The following is a 19124-nucleotide window of genomic DNA, read 5'->3' on the forward strand; positions in this document are numbered from 1 at the left end:
ATCAGACTCCCATGAACAAAAACAGCTTTACTAAGCTAGGGGGTAAAACCGATGCTACTACCATATCCATTTCCCCAGGCTTCCTAGGAAAGCCGGAAGATTAACCTGGATGGGCCCACTCCTAAATATCCAAGACTGCCCTCTACAGGTTTGGCCCTTTGAAAAGCAGGGAGGCAAATGCCTGGGGAGGAGCCCTGGGCCAGAAAAGGTGTGTTTCTCTGCAGCCCTGTCTCCCAAAACTTCCCAGATGCCTGGCCCTATCCGGCAGGCAGGTCTGCATGATTCTGAGCACAGGAAACCTGGAGGGAAGCAGGGTAGTGGAGGAGGGGCTCTGAGCGTCCACCCTCCCATAAAAGCCACAGGACCTGGGGGATTGAGGAGAATTTGCTGGGAGACCACTGAGGACGAGGATCAGCTGTCAGGGTTCCCCTCACGCCAGACTGGGTAGCTATAGGAGCTGCCGAAGAGCGCTGGACCCATTTTTCTGTATTCATATGCAGTTTATCTCTTGCTCTAGACGGGAATGCACCCTGGACTCGGCAGGAGGAGGGTGGGAAGCACTGGCCTGGCTCTCGGGGCCGCTGTGTGTATTGCTGTTCACTTACGCCAGGGAATACAGAGGGTGCACTGAAGTGCGCTTGCCGGGCAGGGCTCCGTCCGACAGTCCCCCCAGATTCCTCAGGGGGCTGAGAGTATGGCTGTTAAGTGGCCTCCTTCCGGAAGCGGTATTGATCTGCCTACTGCATCAACAAAGGAACTAAGGGCAGTACTCAACAAACACACTTCTCTCTACGGGGTCTTACCCCCGTACCCTCACCCCGCCCAGTAAATTCCCTGTTCTCTAACTGGCTATTAAAATTGTAGAACTGACCATGGGGAGCTAAATCAGGTCAGGGCCCAGCCCGGACCTCGCCATCTTGCTCTATCACATAGAATTCCACCCCATGCGGCCCTCTACCACCACCTACTTCCTGGTATCACCCCAGAAATCCTAGGTTACACAAGCATCAAAGCAAAATGAAAAGAACAAGCATGGGGCATAACCCCAGCCTCTCCACCGGCAGGCTCACACCGCCTCTGGCAGTCTCTGTCTTTCTTCAGATCCATGAAAACCATCGACCCTCCTCCCCTAGCAAAAAGCACGTACTGTAATGCTTTATGTGTAATTTTAGGGAATACCTTGTCCCCTGAAGCTCAGCCATACGACCCTGGGAGTCTTATTCATCTGAGATGACCTAGCCTGTCCCCGCCTTCTCCCACTCTACCCTCACGGTGTGTGCTCCTTACCCAGAGCTGGCGTTTGCTTTTTTGGTCACTGTAATGCCTACATTTTCCATGCTGCACACTCTCCTTTCCCCTTTCTTCCACTTGGGTAAGTGTGAGCTATCTAAGCAACTAAGAGGGGCCACAAATGCCCCCTCAGACGTCCCTCCCATGCAGACCTGCAGAAAGGGGCCGAGGGGTGTCGGCAAAGCCAGAACACCAGGAAGGCTCCCCAGCCAGGACCAGCTGCACTGTCTCCCATCTCCCCTGCCCCCGGCTCCCCCATTTCATGAGCACTTCTGCAAAATGACATCTTCTGAAACTGAGCTGTGAGACACAGATTTGCATGTCTCAGAAGCGACAAGGAGGTAGCAGGTTAGAAGGACAGCCAGGGTGGTTTCAAGTCTTTGCTACTCAGCTAGTGAGCTTAACCTCTCTGAGCTTAAGCTTCCTCCTCTAGTTGACCAGGTCTTTGTGAGGACCAGGTAAAATAACCCATAAAGAGCTGGGCATCCGACACAGAGTAGGCACTGAGCAAATGTGAGCCTCCCTTCCCCATTAGGTCCTCCTGAGGGACAGATGCCCCACCTCAGCCACCTGTGGGGCCTGAGAGCCACGCCCCCGCTGCAGCCCCAGCCGCTGACCTACCCGGCAGGCTGGTACAGCCGTGATCTTGAAAGCCAGGGAGCAATGAGGAGGTGTTTAAGAGCGGTCTCAATCTTAAAATATTTCTAGCTTTCAAATTTTAAGATCCCATATTAAAATTGCACATATGGTTTTAATCACACTTGCTCAGATGTCTCAGATGATTTCCTACTCCAGAGCTGTTGTCATTTGGAGAGTTGTTTGTTTTAACAGGCGGCATGTATGTCCACAGCATCTGCCTACTTGGCCTTGACCCAGGGGAACTCCTGGCCCATCCACAACTACTGAGCTCTCGCTATCACACCCCATCCCCGCCAGTTTGACCGGAGAACCTGTAGCCCCCTAACAGGATCTGGGCCGCACCCCTCCTTCCACCATGCCCCCACACTGAGCTGGCTGCTGCAGAGCTGGGCTTCTGCCTTCGTCCTGCCCGATGCTCCTCCAACCTCACCCCCTTGCCTAGCCCTCCAGGGTCTTGCCCTAGGACTAGACCTTCCACAGGAGACCAGAGGCCCCCAGAGGACCACCTCCCATGGACCCCACGCCTTCATTCTTCATTGGCCCATATTACTGGCTCCTCTGATGACAGCCATTTCTAGAAGTAGAACAGGGTCTGGTATAGACACTTGGGTCCTTTGCCTGCTCTGTCCAGCCATTTCAGTGTCCACCCAGAGTCTGCTTTCCACCTCTAGGTCCCTTCCCCTCTTTCAGCCCTAGTGGCCGGAATTGCCAGTTACGATGCATTCTTCCAGTGCCACTCCATGCCCTTCTTCCCTCTCAGAGAGGCTACCGGATGTGTGAGCGGATGGAACAGGCACCGAGGAATGGCTAAGAAGGCAGGAATCCTAGGGTGCATGGCGGGGTCGGCACCAGGCAGGTGGTCAGAGCCGACTGCACTCATCCCAACCTTGAAAGGGGGACAACATCCATCAGAAAATGATCTTATTAATCTCTCCTGTTTTCAAGCAAATTCCAGCCACCTAAGTGAACTATTTCGGTGGGGAAAATACCTTGTTGTCATGGTCATAAACTGATTGTGGCCCTTATCATCAGTGACATATTGGTGAATTCGGCCTCCTGCCCAAAGAGCTAGGAGAAGCAGGCCAAGCCAGGCATTGTTGAGCTGGGGACAGAGTGGGGCTCCCACGAGCTCCCGGATATTGTCTACAAATGGTTGGGTGAGTAAGTGTTCACCAAGGTGAGGAGGACACGGCTTTTACCCACTTCCTAAAGAGCAATGGGACCTAACATCCCCACGGATCCAGAAGGACCTTCAGTGGTTCTTCAAGAGGGGGCTTCCGAGGGCCCTACTGGATCTTTTAATCCAGCGGAGAGAAGAGGGAGGGGGAAACCTTGGTCACCATGGACGTGAGGAACGACAGGGAGAGCCTGCAGCTACCATGACACAGTCAGCCCAGGAGGGCTGCAGACGGGAGAGGAGAGACAGAAAGCCTTGAGGCCTGCCATGCCACCTTCCCGTCTGCCGCTGGAGCTGCATGACACACGTGTGACAGGAGGGGACCCCTTCCCTTCCCCAGCTGGGGCAAGGGCCTTGCTTGCCCACCACACTCAGCATCTCCTTTTCTCAGGGAAATTAGCTGCAGGCAGAGTTTGATAGCAGGGTCCTAGATACATGACCTCAGCAGAGGTCGGGCATCACCTCGGGATACACACGCCCTGCAAGGTGGACTCTCAGCCCCCCTTCTTCCCCTCAGATGCTCCGGGGGCTGCCTTTGTCAGAGGCACCCTGCCTCTCAGCAGGAGCTGCCCTCACCCCTTCCCCAACCCTGGATAAGGCCCCCCGAGAGCCAGCACTTATCCAGGCAGCATTCTCCCTAGTGTCTTATTTAATACACCAGGGCACATGTATCATTATCACCATGTCACAGGTGAGAGCAAACAGGACTCAGAGTTAATCATTAAACCAGAGTCTGGATCCCTGGGAGGTGATAATGGAAGCCCGGCTACCACCTGGTCACTGAGAGTACTTTATCTTGTGCAAACCCCAAAGGCAGAACCGTGGCCACGACAACAGCCCCACCCTCCTACCCAGGGACAGATACCCTTAGCAACAGTGGCAGCAGGTCTCATCCGAAATAGCCCATCAGAGAACTCCTCATTCACTCCTGATGGGAAAGGGTAGGACATGGACAGACTGAGGCTGAGGCAGAATCTGCAAACAGCCAGGAGGACACACAGCCCTAGAGCACAGGGGACAGCCCCAGGGCTTGGGGACCACCTTAGTGTAAGGAGAAACACCATCTAGGTGTGTTTCTCTCCAAGAAAAGGCCAACTCAACACAGGGTGTTGCATGGGAAGGATCATACTGGTTACCAGCCAGTTTCTTCACTTCAGTGAAGAGTGCTGCGCACAGTGCCGCCTACTCCTACAGAAGTAACATCCAGACAGTGAACACTCCTGGTGCCTGCCCGAGGTGGGACAATGGGCTCCTTTATCAGTGATTCAAAGGACAATCTGGGGCGCCTGGGTGGCTCAGTGGGTTAAGCCTCTGCCTTCAGCTCAGGTCATGATCTCAGGGTCCTGGGATCAAGCCCCGCATCGGGATCTCTGCTCAGCAGGGAGCCTACTTCCCCCACTCTCTCTGCCTGCCTCTCTGCCCACTTGTGATCTCTCACTCTGGGTGTGTCAAATAAATAAAAACTTAAAAAAAAAAAAAAAAGGACAGTACAATCCCCGGTGTGGGAGGCGTGGGAGGCGTGGGAGGGCAGGCTGCAGGAAGGGAGAGCTGCCAGGGAGAGCAGCAGGAACCCCTGTCCCAGCCTCTGGGAACATCACAGCAGCCTCAGCGCTGGGGTGCCTGTGACAGCAGATGAGGGAATTTCTCCAAGACCAGACTATAAGGGGAATCCAGGGCCCCTCTGCTCCGCTGCCCACAGTTTCTCTACTACAGGGTGGATCTGACAAACTGGGAGGCAGGGGGGGTCCGTAGGAGAAAACTAGAGGAAGGGGAGTACAGGGTTTGAAGAGGCCAAAAAGAAAATATCTCTGCACCACCTACTATTCATATGTCAACATTTCACGTACGTACCCCACATAGACAGAGGCAACTAGAAATATAGCCCATTATACTGAAAATTCAGGCCAAAAAAAAAAAAAAAAACAAAAAAACGATGGAAATAGCAGTCAGTGGTTACTGCGTTTAAAAGCTTCACCCCGTGGCATGTACCTTCACACTTGTTTTGGATGTGTGAGCCAATCAGAATTCTGAACACTGAATGGTTCTGGAGTGGACATAATGGACCCAAGTTACACCAATTGGAATGCTTCCCTAGGGCTTTCCAAATCGGAGCAGAAAAGAAGGTCTCCTTTCCCCCTGGACCGTAAACTCCGAGATGAGAAGTCAGGACAGCCTATGCCCACATGCCCCCACTATATAAAGTGATCGGACTGAATGCGGCCAGTGTGCAGAGAAGCAGGTACAAGGCAGAGTGTGGACAGGCCTTCCTTCTCCAGAACAGTCATCAAGCCAGGCTACTGGACCCCTGTCCTGCCCCGGTAAACCTCCCAGCTTACATCATCAGCGTGACTTCACTTTACTGATGGGTAGCTAGATGAAACCTGAGATGGAGACAGAACGCACGTGCTGGGCTCCACTGGAGTTCACGTGCATGCGACATGATCTCCCTACCTGCGAAATGCTCAGAAAGAGCCAACCCGAGCCGATGTTACATGAAAACATGTATAAGGTCCATCCATTAATAACAGGGTTGTTCCCTCATGTTTCAGAGATGGGTGAAAATGAAGGGTGGTTCACAGCCAACCGCAAGGATGCTCCATTAAAGAACTGAGTTGCCTTGAGTTCTCAAGGAAGAAGCAGACATGAATTTGCCTCCAGGAAAAGGGAGAGGGATTCATGGAGTCGGAATGTCCCGTGCTGCTGAATGTATGTGTGAGTTTTGCTCCCACACCCAGCACCCCTCCCAGGCTGGGGGAAACCACTCACAAACGGCTCATTCAGCCCTACTCATGCAGGCAACAGCACCCTCTTAAGTTCCTGGAGGACATTTCCGAAGGCTATTGTGTCTTGTGGGAAGACGGAGGACCTGATGCAGAGGTAGTGAGACATTCACTTATTGAGGCCGTGTGGACTTTGCCAGAGAGAACTGATTACCTGGGAGGGCAACTCTCACAACTTCTTTGTATGTCAAAGAAAGGGCAACCTACATCACCCCCCAAATATATTCAGATCTTCCCAAATTTACTCCTTCTGTAGTCCTTAGGTGAACACTGTCCAGAAGAAGCCTTGGAGCCCCGGTTCTCCGTCTGTGTGGCCCTGCAGGGCTTCCTTCACCACCTGCTATTGCTTTATTTACCCCAGTGAAGGGCCCCAGCTCCAAGCCTAAAGCACTCATTAAAGTGACCTGTGTCCTTGGCTATTTGCTTCAGGACTTATTCATTGTCAACACTCCAATGCCTGGAAGTGTTGGAGCCAATGCCTGAACAGGAGAGGAGCCAGAGAAGGTTTGGAGAAAGCACAGGGATTGTCCATCTGGGTCCAGAAATACCTTGGAAATAAGATGCACAAGAGGCACACATGCATATTTCTAGTTCTTTTCATCCCCATCGCAAAGAGATAGGGACTGCCACCCCGAAACAGTTCAGACCCACAGGGGCCTTAGACGTGACTTGCCACACAAGCGTCATCATTCTCACTGGTGAAGCAGGCTGGCCCTTCCCCGCAGCTAGATGAGGACTGGTCCCTTCTTCGGCCCCTCAGAAGCACCCTGCTCTCCACCGTGAGCTACCTGGGTTCCCAAATGGAGAGAGGCTTCCAGAACAGGTGACTTCCAGCTCTTACCACCTCTACGAGCCATCCCCAAACGCTCTGCAAACCAGGAGAGAAGAGGATGCAGCGCTGTCCTTCCCGAGCTTGTTCCGGGAAAGACAAAGTGGGGGGAGACCGGGCCACAATGGACTCAGAGGTTTCCGAAAAACACACACCTGGGCCTGGGAAAAATGAGACACAAACTGGAGCCTGGTGGTCACAGGAAACAGTCCATCAGCTTCATCATCACTTCTGAACAAAACGCTCTTTTGAGAGCGTGAATGGGGGCTTTATGTAGTTCTCATCCACGGGCTAATAAATATGTGAAATGCCCTCTCAGACCAGGTTCCTGCAGCCTGGACACTGAGGTCATTCAAGAAACAATTAGATGCCATCTGGAGAGAGCTGGGACTCAAAGGAAATGGTCTCACAGGGCCAAACAGCATGTTCTTGTTCCCGGGGTCTGACACATCCTTATCTTCACTGACATAAAGGACGGATGGAACTCGGCCAGCTAACCCACACTGGGAGCACAGAATGGGCCAATGTGGCGGCAATTAATAAAAGCTTAAGGACCAGGAGAATGTTCATTTTCAGCCTGCCTCAAGTAAATTTATCCCTTGACTGCACTTTTCGCATCCAAGCTGAGCGTCTCCGCCATAAACCAGACCTTGGCTTCACTGAGCTTGGGGTTTTCATGGTTTTAATATAAAACAATCAGAGCAGAACAACAACTGCCTCTGGACCAGCTCCTCACGGTATATAACGAGTGGCTCCATCATCGGAAACAGGTAGTATTTACAGAGGCCTCACAATCTGCTCAGTGGTAAACAACACACCCTTAGTTCTAGGATAGATTCTCAATCTTCCCTCATTTTTAAAAAAGGATTTTTTTTATTTGACAGAGACAGCGAGAGAGGGAACACAAGCAGGCTCCTCACTGATCAGGGAGCCAGATACGGGGCTGGGTCCCAGAAACCTGGGATTATGACCTGAGCTGAAGGCAGATAATTAACAACTGACAGGTGCACCTCTTTTCTCATTAAAAAAAAAAAAAGATTTTATTTGTTTATTTGACAGACAGAGATCACAGGTAGGCAGAGAGGCAGGCGGCAGGTTGGGTGTGGGGGGGGCAGTCCTTGAGCAGAGAGCCCGATGCGGGGCTTGATCCTAGGACCTAAAATCATGACCTTAGCCAAAGGCAGAGGCTTAACCCACTGAGCCACCAACGTGCCCCTCTTTTCTCATTTTTAAATGAAAATTTAATGTCTCTTCTGTCTTAATAATCAGTATTTTTTAAATATAAATGTTACTGTTTTAAAAAATACCCACTTAGCCAGAGGAAAAAAATATGGATTTAGATCAAGAGGAGCTGATGATCACTGTTCTCTTTATAGAGAGAGTTTTATATATATATATATATATAGATAGATAGATCCTATATATAGGCTTTATAACAGCTCTTAAGTAGCGGGAGCCCCCCTAGGACAGGGATGTTGAAAGTGCACCCTACGCGCCCTTAGGGCCTTTTAGGGAGTCCATGAGGCTATTTTCATGACAATACTGAGACGTTTTGGGGCACCTGGGTGGCTCAGTCAGTTAAGCATCTGCTTCAACTCAGGTCTTGATCTCAGCTTCTCCCCCTGCCTGCAGCTCCCCCTGTTTGGGTTCTCTTGCTCTCTGAAAAAAAAAAAATCTATTAAATAAAATCTTAAAAAAAAAATACTGAGACATTTTTTTGCCATTCTCACTGGGTTGACACTTCCACCAATAAGGTGAAAGCAATGATGGGGCACGCTGCTAGGACCTTAGCACAAAGCAAGGGAGAGTCACGACATTTAAAAAAAAAATTATTTTAGATATTGAAGAAACAATTTTTAAGTATGTCTCTAAAAAAATCGCCAGTTTTGCTAAAGAAATCCTCGATGAAGCCATAAGAATTACTCGCTTTAAATCACAGAGGGACCTTTGCATCCATGTCTCTCTTTAATATTCTGTGGGATGACACAGGAGCACACATGTGGCCCTTCTCCAGCAGACCCAAGTACAATGGGTGTCTTGAGGGAAAGCAACTGTGTGTTCAACTAGCTGCTTTTGCATGGAATGCCATTTTTACTTCAAAGGATGTCTGACAAACTGGTTATTCGGATGTGGTATTTATCTGGCAGGCATTTTCTAAAAAAGGAACAAAGTAAGCCTGTCACTTCCAGAAGAACAATGGACAGTATTTGTTGCCAGTGATGAAACCTGAGCTTTCAATTGAAAAATCAGAATTTGGGGAAACTTGTATTCATGACCATGAACTTGACAGCTTTCCGATACTTTAGTGGTTTTTCTGATAACTGGTGATATAAATGAAAGCGACTTTTTAATATTGTATAATGAAATACATTAACATTTTGAATATCCGCCTAACTCAGGAAACCAGTATGTCTCAAATGCCCAATGCACGGTGGTATAAAGTCATACACAGGTATGTTCTAGGAGACTAGACACTCAAGAAATTTGCAAAGATATAAAACAATGCCATTTTTCTCATTAAATTTTGTTTTAATGATTTTGTGAAAATGATTATTTTCACAAAAATAATTACTGTTATTTTTAAATGAGTTAACTAAATACTTAAAAATTCCTGTATTTTAATTTCTAATACAATAAGCCAATAGTCAAAACACATAAGAAAACCTCTTTGGGGGCCTCAATAATTTTTAAGAGGGAAAAGGGGTCTTGAGCTCAGTTTAAGAACTTCTGCTCTAATATTCCTAAGCTACCGTTCTATGTAATTTTGATTAAACCCTAAGTTTTCATCATATTTATGAAGTAGGCTAACAGAGGGCTCTTTTTATTTTAATAAATAACTTTACCAGAAAAACACTAACCTGATACTAACTAGCCCGAGGCCAGACTCCATCCCAGGACAGGAGATCATGACCTGAGCAAAAATCAAGAGTGGGCTGCTTAGCCAGCTGGGCCCCCAGGCATCCTTCTCCAGTATTATGCTTCACTCCTCTGTGCTCCCATGTGCACCCAATATGGCAGGAAATCCTGAAGACTCTGTCCTCATATGAGACCACAATGTCCTTTACCACCTCTTCCGCTGTCACAGGTCCAAACTACCCTGTCTCTCCTGGCATTCTCAACTCCTCTCCCTGTTCCTACCCTTGCCCCCCAAAGTCTGCCAGCAACATAGAAGCCAATGTCATCCCTACAGGACTCCACAAAAGTTACATACGGGACCCATGCAATCTGCCCTGTCCCCCTTATCACTCCCTCACATCAGCTTTGGTCACTCTCGCTCACATTCACCCCCGTCCTTCCAGCCCCGCTGGCCTCATGGCTGTTTGTTGGTGGAAGAAATGAACTCTCACTCCGCTCTCCCTGGGCATACACGGCCCCATAGCCACAGGGTCTTCCCCCTCAGTCTCTAACACACTGATAATCTGTTTTCTACTTCACCTAGTATCAGCTTCCTTCTGGCCATTTTTTTTTTCCAGGTGTCAAATCACAATTCAGATATAACTTTTCCCAAGGAGACTTCTTGGTTACCACAGGTTAAACATCAGATCCATGCCAACACCTCACACAAAATCTACATACAGTGTCACAGCAACGTAGAGCTTTTTTCCAAGAATGTAACACAATTCACTGTTAATAAAATGCCTTAACAATTTTAATCTGTACTCTTTAAAGCCAACAAAAACCACTTGTCTTTTTATATAATGTTAATAATTTAATATCGAAAGCTCCCAGAATAATTAGCCAAACGTTGCACTATTGTGACATTTTATTACCACTAGAGGGCGAAATTCAACAGCAAACGAGTCCAACGCTAACAGGCCTGGCTTCCCGTTTGGGAGCTGAAGAGTTACTACTAACTGGGACCCTATAGCTGATGACAAGATCTCCTGAAGAACTGACAGGTCTGACAGCCAGGGGCTCAGAAACTTGCCCAAAGTCACCTTAAAGAATGTATCTACTTCTGCCTAAATATGTGAGTATTTAAGATGATAACAGTGATCCCACAATTTTTATCCTACACCAGGTTGGCAAGAGAAGGTAGGCTGAGGTTAGTTATAAGAACTTTCTTGCTTTCCTTAAATAAGATCACTGAAGAATTTCCGGAAAAATTTTAGAGACGGGAGTGTTACTTGCTTTAGGAAACTTTGAGATCTTTAGAAAAAATCTCATTCCTTCTTCAATTTAAATGCCCTTTGCATCTGGTTTTATGTGGTCCATCAGTCAGCCAGCCAGTCACGAAATATTAAGACAAAAAAAGGTCCTTGCCCTCAGAACTCACATTCTAATGAGAAGACATTTGGGGTTTTTTGGTTGACTCTTTGTTTTTTATTAAAAAAAAAAAAAACACATAGAATTCCCAACAAGTGCTGAAGCATGATATACGGAGTAAGGAGATAGTGGGACCTGGCGAGGCAGCTCTTAGCAGAGGCGTCAGCGAAGGTCCCTCTGAAGCAATGACATCTGAGTCAAGAGGGACCAGCCACACCGAGCACCAGGGTGACAGTTACTACACTAGTATTTACTGAGTGCTATCTGCGTGTCAGGCACGGTGCAAACAACTTCACATGTGTCAACTAATTCAACTCCTGCACTCTCCCATCTAGTGTTAAAGAAATGGGAGTGCTGGAAAACTCTGGAAACTTGCCCAAAGTCACCCAACCAAAAAATGGCTAAGTTAGTATCTTATCTCTGTATCTGCGTTAGTTTCCTGGGGCGGCTCTTACAAAGCACCATGGATTGGGTGGCTTAAAAACAGAAATGTATTCTCTGGGTTCTGGAGGCTAGGCGTCTAAAAATCAAGGTGTCGGCAAGGGCTACATTGTCTCTGAAGGCTCTGGGGGCCACTCTTTCTTGCCTCTTGTAGCTCATGACGGCCAGAACCCTTGATGTTGTCGGCTTGTGCAGGCATCAACCCAGTCTCTGCCTCTGCGGCCACATGGCATTCTCCCTATGTGTCAGTGTCTCTGCACAAATTTCTCTTTTCTTGTAAGAACACCAGGCATTGGCTTAGGGCCCACCCTAATCCAGTGTGATCTCATCCTAGTGTGATGTATCTGCAAAGACCTTATTTCCAAATAAGGCCACATTTAGGTACTAGGGGGTTAATACTTTGCTATATCTTTTGGGGGAACACAATTCCACCCACTTTAAGCCATCTGACTTCAAGAGAAACTTTTATGCTAAGGCAAAGATCCAGGGCAGTGGGAAAAGCCAGCAGGGAGGAGTAGAGTGACAAAGGCAAATGGCAGCAGATGAGGTCAGGGGTAGACAGGCCACATGCAAAGGGCTCTAGGGTCCAGTTATAAAATGGGAATCTAGCCTGACACCATAGCTTTAATTCTTGTTTGCGTGGTAGTTTCCCAGTCTCTTTGCCACCTCTCCACCAGCCACTGCTTGGGATCTCAGAGGAGTCTTTCTCCTTCCAGTCAAGGATGAAGGTTGCAGCATAGAATACAAGCAGGAATCTAGCCTTTCTCCACTCATGGGCCAGACAAGGCTCCTGTGCGCGCTTCTAGAGGGCAGTTCCACGAGGCAAACCATCAAGTTCAGGAGGCCCAGAGAGAACTGACTTCTGACTTGGGTCAGGCATTGGGACAGGAGTACACTGGCAGAGCAATCTGGCCTGAGGACATTATCCAGACAAGCCCCAGGCAAGAACAGTCAGGATTCAAGCACCTGTGCTGTCCCCACCTCCCTTTCAGGCTGCAGAACTGAAGGCGTCAGATGTGACAGGCCCAGTGGGGAGACGCTGCTCACAGCAGACAGGTCCACCCCGCGAGGTGCTGAGATGCATCTAAATCGTGCAGTGGGCTGCCACAGCATCATCTCTGGGATTGTATAAGGTCTCACAACCTGCATGAGGACTCCCTGCTGTGTTGTCAGGCAAGGGGAAAGTCCTGTCAATAACGCAAGGTAGTATCATGGAAGTGTCAGCGTGGAAGTTTTTGCTGAAAGCCTACTGTGCGTTCTTCAGAGGTGAAACAGGGACAGTGTAAATGCATAGGGTCTACAGCAGGAGTCTGCAAATCTTTTCTGTAAAGGGCCAGACAGTAACTATGTCAGGCTTTGCTGCCCATTCTGTCACATCTACTCAACTCCACCGTAATGGCGAGAAAGCAACAATACGTAAGTGAATGGGTGTGGCTGTGTTTCAATAAAGCTTTATGCATGTTGGAATCTGAATTTTAAAGTTATCTCATTCTTCTTTTGATTAAAAAAAAAAAAACATTTGATGAAACTAGATGTGATCGGGAGGGAGACAAACCATAAGAGACAATCTCACAAAACAAACTGAGGGTTGGGGGGGTAGGGGTGTGTGGAGAGGGTGATGGGGTTATGGACACTGGGGAAGGTACATGCTATGGTGAGTGCTGTGAAGTGTGTAAACCTGGTGATTCACAGACCTGTGTCCCTGGGCTAATAATACATTATATGCCAATAAAAAAATTAAAAAAAAAATCTGAATTGTAAAATCCATTTTTAGCTTGCGCTGTACAACAACAGGCGGTCGCCCAGATTTGGTCTCCTCCGGCCGTAGTTTGCTGATCCTCCCAATTCAATGATATCCCCAAATGCTCATCAACTAACGTAATGTCATTCCGGTAACAAGGTCTCCAACTGGAAGTTTCCTGTCCTCCCTTAAAATATTCACTGGCTTTTGGCAAGATGCCAGGCACTCTGTGAACTCTGGAATCTTCCCTGGTTTCCTCTCCCTCCCCTTCTCCAGTGAAGCCCACATGTAGCTGTCAGCTCATCAAATAAAATCGCTCTTAATTCTCTGAAAGGCCTCGAGCCCTTGCTCTGACTTTCCATGCCCACTGCCACTATCTAAGGTCAGGCTCCCAGGAACACTTGGCTCCTACAGCTCGCTCCCCCAAGCAATTACTAACACATGGTATGGGCTTCAAACTATCTGCTGAATGAGCCTGGCCACAGAATACCCACAGCTCAGCACTTTCTCCATGTGATCAGCAGTCTGAGGTGGCCCGTCTCAAAACCAAACATTTCTCCTACGGGGGGTGGGGGGTGGGGGGTGGTGGCATCACCTAAGGGCTAAAATATGATGAGGTTTTAGATTGCTTTTTTAAAGTCAGGCTCACTGAGGTATAATTTACATACAGTAAGAGTCACCCTTTTGGGTACCATCAGGTGAGCTTGGAAACAACCACAATCAAGGTATTTCTATCATCCTAAAAGTTCCTTTGTTCCCACTTGCAGTCGACCTCTCCCCTACCTCTTTTCAACAACTCATCTGTTTTCTGTCACTAATAAGTTTTTATAGGCATCCCACAGTCCATCTTTTAGGCTGACCATCATGCCATCCTAAGGTGTACGATGGTTTCTCCATTCACCAGCTGAAGGACATCTGAACTGAAACCAGTTTTTAATCAATCATAAATAATGTCACCGTCAACATTCACATACAGACTTTTAAATGAACGTTTTTCATTTTCATGATAAGATTTCACTTTGTGTAAATGACCGCATTTTGAAAGACCCTGCAGCAAAGGATTCCACTGAACGAAGGGCTGTCCTCTGTCCCTAGTCTTCTGTTTTCCCACCCTGCCTCAGCAGTTTTTAAATCACAGTGACATTAAACCTCCCAAGAAGATCCAGAGAGAATGTTTTCGGGGTGGAGTGGGAGAAGTTTGGATGGGAGCGCTCTCCCGGGGCTCTAAATGGGAGTCCCCTCCCCCACGCCCGGGGCTGCTTCACAGTCACCGCGGGGGGGGGGGGCGGGTGGGGGGGGGCGGCGTTTGATCTCCGGCTCCCCCAGGACGGCGCTGGCCCTGCGGATGTGCACACTCAGGCAAAAACCTGCAGAGCCAGCCAATCGCGCCGTTATTTGGTTCCTATAACTTGCTAAAATCTCACGGAATGTACAACGTGCCATTGTTTTTGTAAGTCCCTTTCATGGCTTTGTCAGCGGGCTAATTCAGAGCAGACTGGCCTGTTTTCTCTGCTGGAAGAAAAGGCGTTCGTCCAAAGCAGCTATTTAACCGTGACCATGGCTGTGGCCATCTTGAGCACAAAGCGGGAGCCGCAGCCTCCCCGGCCCCTCTGCCAGGAGCTCCCCAACGCCTGCGTGCACTTATTCTTGGCTCTGGAATTCGCATAATTACTCCTCTTTTAATCCACTGGGTGACCTAATGTAGCCTGAGGCCGGGCTGCAGGAAGAGGCCTTGCGGAGATCTGAGCCTTGAGCAGCCTGTCCTATCTCTAAGGCCCTCTCCGAAAGAGCATTTCAGTGCGTTAACCCCCTCAAGGACTGATTGCCAAAGCACTCAGGCTGGGGAGCTGCTCCTGGCGCACTGCGTGGGGAGGTGGCGGGGGCTGAGGCACGGGGAGGGAGGGGACGAATCCGTCAGAGGTGCAGGTCCCCACGCAGGATAATGGCTCCAGTCCTGTCCCTTCTCCCAGCCTGCAAAGCTCAGAAACTGCAGATCGTTTCATAAAAGCTCACAAGTGGTTCTAGCAAGAATCCACCCAGGCTGCCTATAAAAGAAAGGATATTTGTTCACTAGGAGGCTAACCAGGGACAAAAGGCTGCATTCCGTCTTGACACTTGCTAACTGCGGTCGCCTGGAGAGCAGGCCTTTGTCCACAGGCAGGGCGCTGTTGACAGCCTGGCCACGTAAATGGGCTTGCCTACATCTTGGCTAATTTGAAAAACAGTCATCCGGATTTTCTTTTCTACTTGGGTTTATTTTCTAATTTATCTTTCTGAAGGGCCTTTAAAAATGAAAAATCTATCATAAACATTTCTTTTAAAGGAAAAATCACCCAGCTCTGCCCCAATCACCACCTCCCTAAAAAAATACACTTTAAACCATTCCCAGAAAAGAGATGCTTTATTAAAATGACTGTAAGGCTTGTATGTGAAGAAGCTAGAAAGAATCTTCAGTCTATAAGGAAGACAGGTACAAAGGGGGAAATGACGAGAAATAATATGAATTCATAACATTTAGTATATGGGGAGACAGTTCTTGAAGCCTAAAAAAGTAGCCCCAGGAAAAGAGTGAAAAGAATGATAAAGAGTGAAAATGAAAGTAGGTTTTGTAGGTTCAAGAAGGGGTTACAAAAGTGAAAGCATAATGGATCTGAGAGCAGATGGAGGAGTGTTGAGGTGCGTCCCCAATTCTGTGAGGTACTATGATAGACCCGCACTTATTAGCTCTCACATCCTTGGTCTTAATGTCTGAGACACATGTTCCAATCAACACGCCCCTTCCACTCATACTGACTGATATCAAGAATGGATAGATTAAGAAACCCTTCCCACTTGCTAAAAAAAACTTTCCCCTTTAGCCTATCACAGGTCTAGAGGACCCTAAAAATGTTCAAAGGACATTAACCCATCCCCTGATGTTCTAGTTGTGACAAGATGGCGCCTCTAGAAAGAACGTAGTAAGTCCACAGGCACAGAGGGTGGACGGGGATCCTCTCCCTGAGGGTTCTTCAGGGTTGTATAACTTGGGAGTCTGATCTGGGAAGGTTAACACCCTGAGCTATTATCATTTGTTCACATTTTAGTACAATTATTTTATCAAATGTTCTAAGCAGTTACTTGACACAGGTCTAAGAAACGACACTGAATAAATACATTGCAATGGGGGTAAAAACATGGCAAAAACGGAACAGGGCACTGAACAAGTCAAACAGCCCAGAAGATAAAGCCTTCCTCACAATTTTGCCTGCAGCTATTTCCTCCAAAAGCTATTTCCTCTGTTTAAAAAAAAAAAAAAAAAGAAAGAAAGTTTTTATCCCCGGTAAGGTATGCTAGGTACGCAGAGGAAAATTCCAGAGCTGTACACCACTAAGCAAAGTCACAAATGACTAAAGAGCAGGAGGAAGGCGGAGGTGCGGTAAATGTTTCTGCTTTCCAACCTGGAAGAAGTGGTTTCTTTTGCAGTGAAAAAGAGAGTGGATTGTATTTCATTACAGCAAAAGACCTCATGATTACACAAACCAGTTAAAATCAGACTTTCAAGATGATCATGTTTTGAACTACTGTGGGGGAATTTTAAAAGTAGGGAGGGGCACCTCAATGGCTCAGGTCATGATCCCAGGGTTCTGGGAAGAGCCCCGCATCCACATCCGGGCTCCATGCTTGGTGAAAAGCCTGCTTCTCCCTCACCCTTTCTCCCTGCTTGTGTTCCCTCTCTGGCTCACTCTCTCTATCAAATAAATAAAATCTTAAAAAAAAAAAAATGTAGGGAGAAGCAAGGGCTCAAAAAATAAGGCAAAACTAGAAAAAGAAAAAAAAAAAAACTCCTCTATTTAACAGAATTACAGAGACAGACATAGCAGCAAATGAGCTTCCAAAATCCTCTGGCTGTTTTGGAGCTGCTCTAACTTTCTGATCACATCCAAACATGGAATTCAGCGGGTAGGGTCTAGGTGCTGTTGGGAGGCAGCAGGAAGAAAAAGAACCTCCATCAGCCTGGGGCTTCTCTGCTTGCCCGCACACATTTCCCTCCATCCACAGCACAGAGGAGCTGCTGGTAGCCTAGCAACAGCAGACCGGTCCCCTTTTACTCCGGATTAATGTGCCACGATACAGACTGCACAGAGTGTTAGGAGAACACAGAGTACAAACCGGACCGAAGTGAATTTTGGATTCATTCTCTACCTAGCTCTCTCGGTCCCAATACTGCAGCCCCACCCTCCACCCCGCTCCCAGTGCCTCAGTTCCCCCAGGCACACAGAAGCAGAGCCATTCCCAGATAGACAGATAAATACATGGATCCACTGATTCATCATCATCTCTCTCTCTTTCTCCATCCTGGGCACTGGGAAAACCAGGTGAGGATGGTTAGAAAGTCTTCCATGGGAAGGAGAAGGCATCTGAAAACAGAGACCTGGGACTGGATTTCTCCACAGGATGAAAGCTGCTGTCTGTCGGGCCACATCTGGCTGCCTCCACTGCTGTGAAGACTCTCCATCAGACCACCCCCATTAAGAGGTCCCTAAAAATGTGCTCCTTTGATTTTTCAGTTTTTTTCAGGTTGATAAATCCAACTCTACCAGAAGGGGACCCAACCTAATGTAATGAATTTTGCAAAGAATCTTTACTTTTCTACACGTCCCAGAAGCTTTAAGTGCACCAGAAGCTCGTACGAAAGTAACAGCTCAAAGCCAGGGGGCACCAAACTGCATTCCAGTTTACCTACAACTGTCTCACATCCCTTGATTATTTTCAGTCACTCTCCAAATCACGAGGTACCACCTGGCACTGATTTACAAGGCCTTCGAGACACGGACTCATCAGCCAGGCTTGAGAGGGCAGCCAAGTCTGAGGAATGCCAGGAGGAGCCTTCACTGGCCCAAGAAGCAGGACACATGGGTCCATTTAGACCTTGAGGTCCATTTAGACCCATGTTCATGGGTCCATGAACATGCTTTCCGAACTTCAGCGCCCATAGAAGCAAATGAAAATACTCCACATCTGCCCAATAAATCCCCAAACCATCCCTTCAAACCAGGGGCAAAGGGAGAATAAAATAAAATAGATATTTATGTGATGCATCTAGGAGGAGCACAGAGACTTCCTTTATAAAGCCCTGACTAGACTCAAACAAGGCTGGGAGCAAAGAGTGACCTTCAGAACACCTCAGCAGGTCCATGGAAAGAAGTGCCTTCAAGCCACCGAGGGCGGTCCCATCACATCTCACTGCTGGGGAAGACAAGGACTGCCTAGCAAGACAGATGCCACTGAGAGTCCCAGTATATTTTCCCCCTCAATGCAACTCAACTTAGTATGAACGACATTCATGAATGAGACAGAATAGCTTAAAGAATACTAAAACAGATCATTCCAGAATCTACGTTTAGCTTTAGAATTCATCACCGGATTATCTTAAAGGCTTGGATACTGTGAAAGAAAAACCAGGTTCCTGGAGTACGGAAGCCTGCAGCGGGAGACAGCCACTTTCAGAAAGATGACATGGGTGCTTTTAACGGGCTGCTGTGATTTACACACTGCCTAATTCTAGGGCACAGTTCTTATGTCATGCTCAACCCAAAGCATAGTCTCTGTGAATAGCAGCCACCACCACCGCCACCACCCCCCCCCCCTGCCAACTGATGCTTTGCAGTGTACAACCTGCAGAAAAACACTGGTTGTTGCATGCAGGAGGCACACAGACATCCTTTCTAAAGCTCTCTTGTGATTCTGACATGACAGCCATGCAGGCTTAGGATTTTACATTTGCTGCAGTGATACTACAGTTCAGACAGACTGGGTATGAGAGAGGAGAAAGGAATACCCACTTCCATTCCAACAAGCTTTATTATGACTACTTCAAGTGACTAAGTGATTCTACTATAGCTTTCTCCTTTATCATCCATCCTCTGGTCTAAAGAGAGAAGATATGCCAAGAGGAACACAAAAAAGTAACAGGCCTAAATA

At 48.0% G+C, this 19124-nt stretch overlaps 1 protein-coding gene across 2 annotated transcripts in view; it reads right to left on the reverse strand.

Moving 5' to 3' along the window:
• The window catches only part of BCAR3 (BCAR3 adaptor protein, NSP family member), a 109805-nt gene that overhangs the window by 55375 nt on the left and 35306 nt on the right, over positions 1 to 19124 (reverse strand). The window lies entirely within an intron of this gene.

The sequence above is a fragment of the Mustela putorius genome, unplaced genomic scaffold (assembly GCF_011764305.1).
Source record: "Mustela putorius furo isolate JIRA1106 unplaced genomic scaffold, ASM1176430v1.1 tig00003853_pilon_pilon_pilon, whole genome shotgun sequence".
In the NCBI taxonomy this organism is placed as follows: domain Eukaryota; kingdom Metazoa; phylum Chordata; class Mammalia; order Carnivora; family Mustelidae; genus Mustela; species Mustela putorius.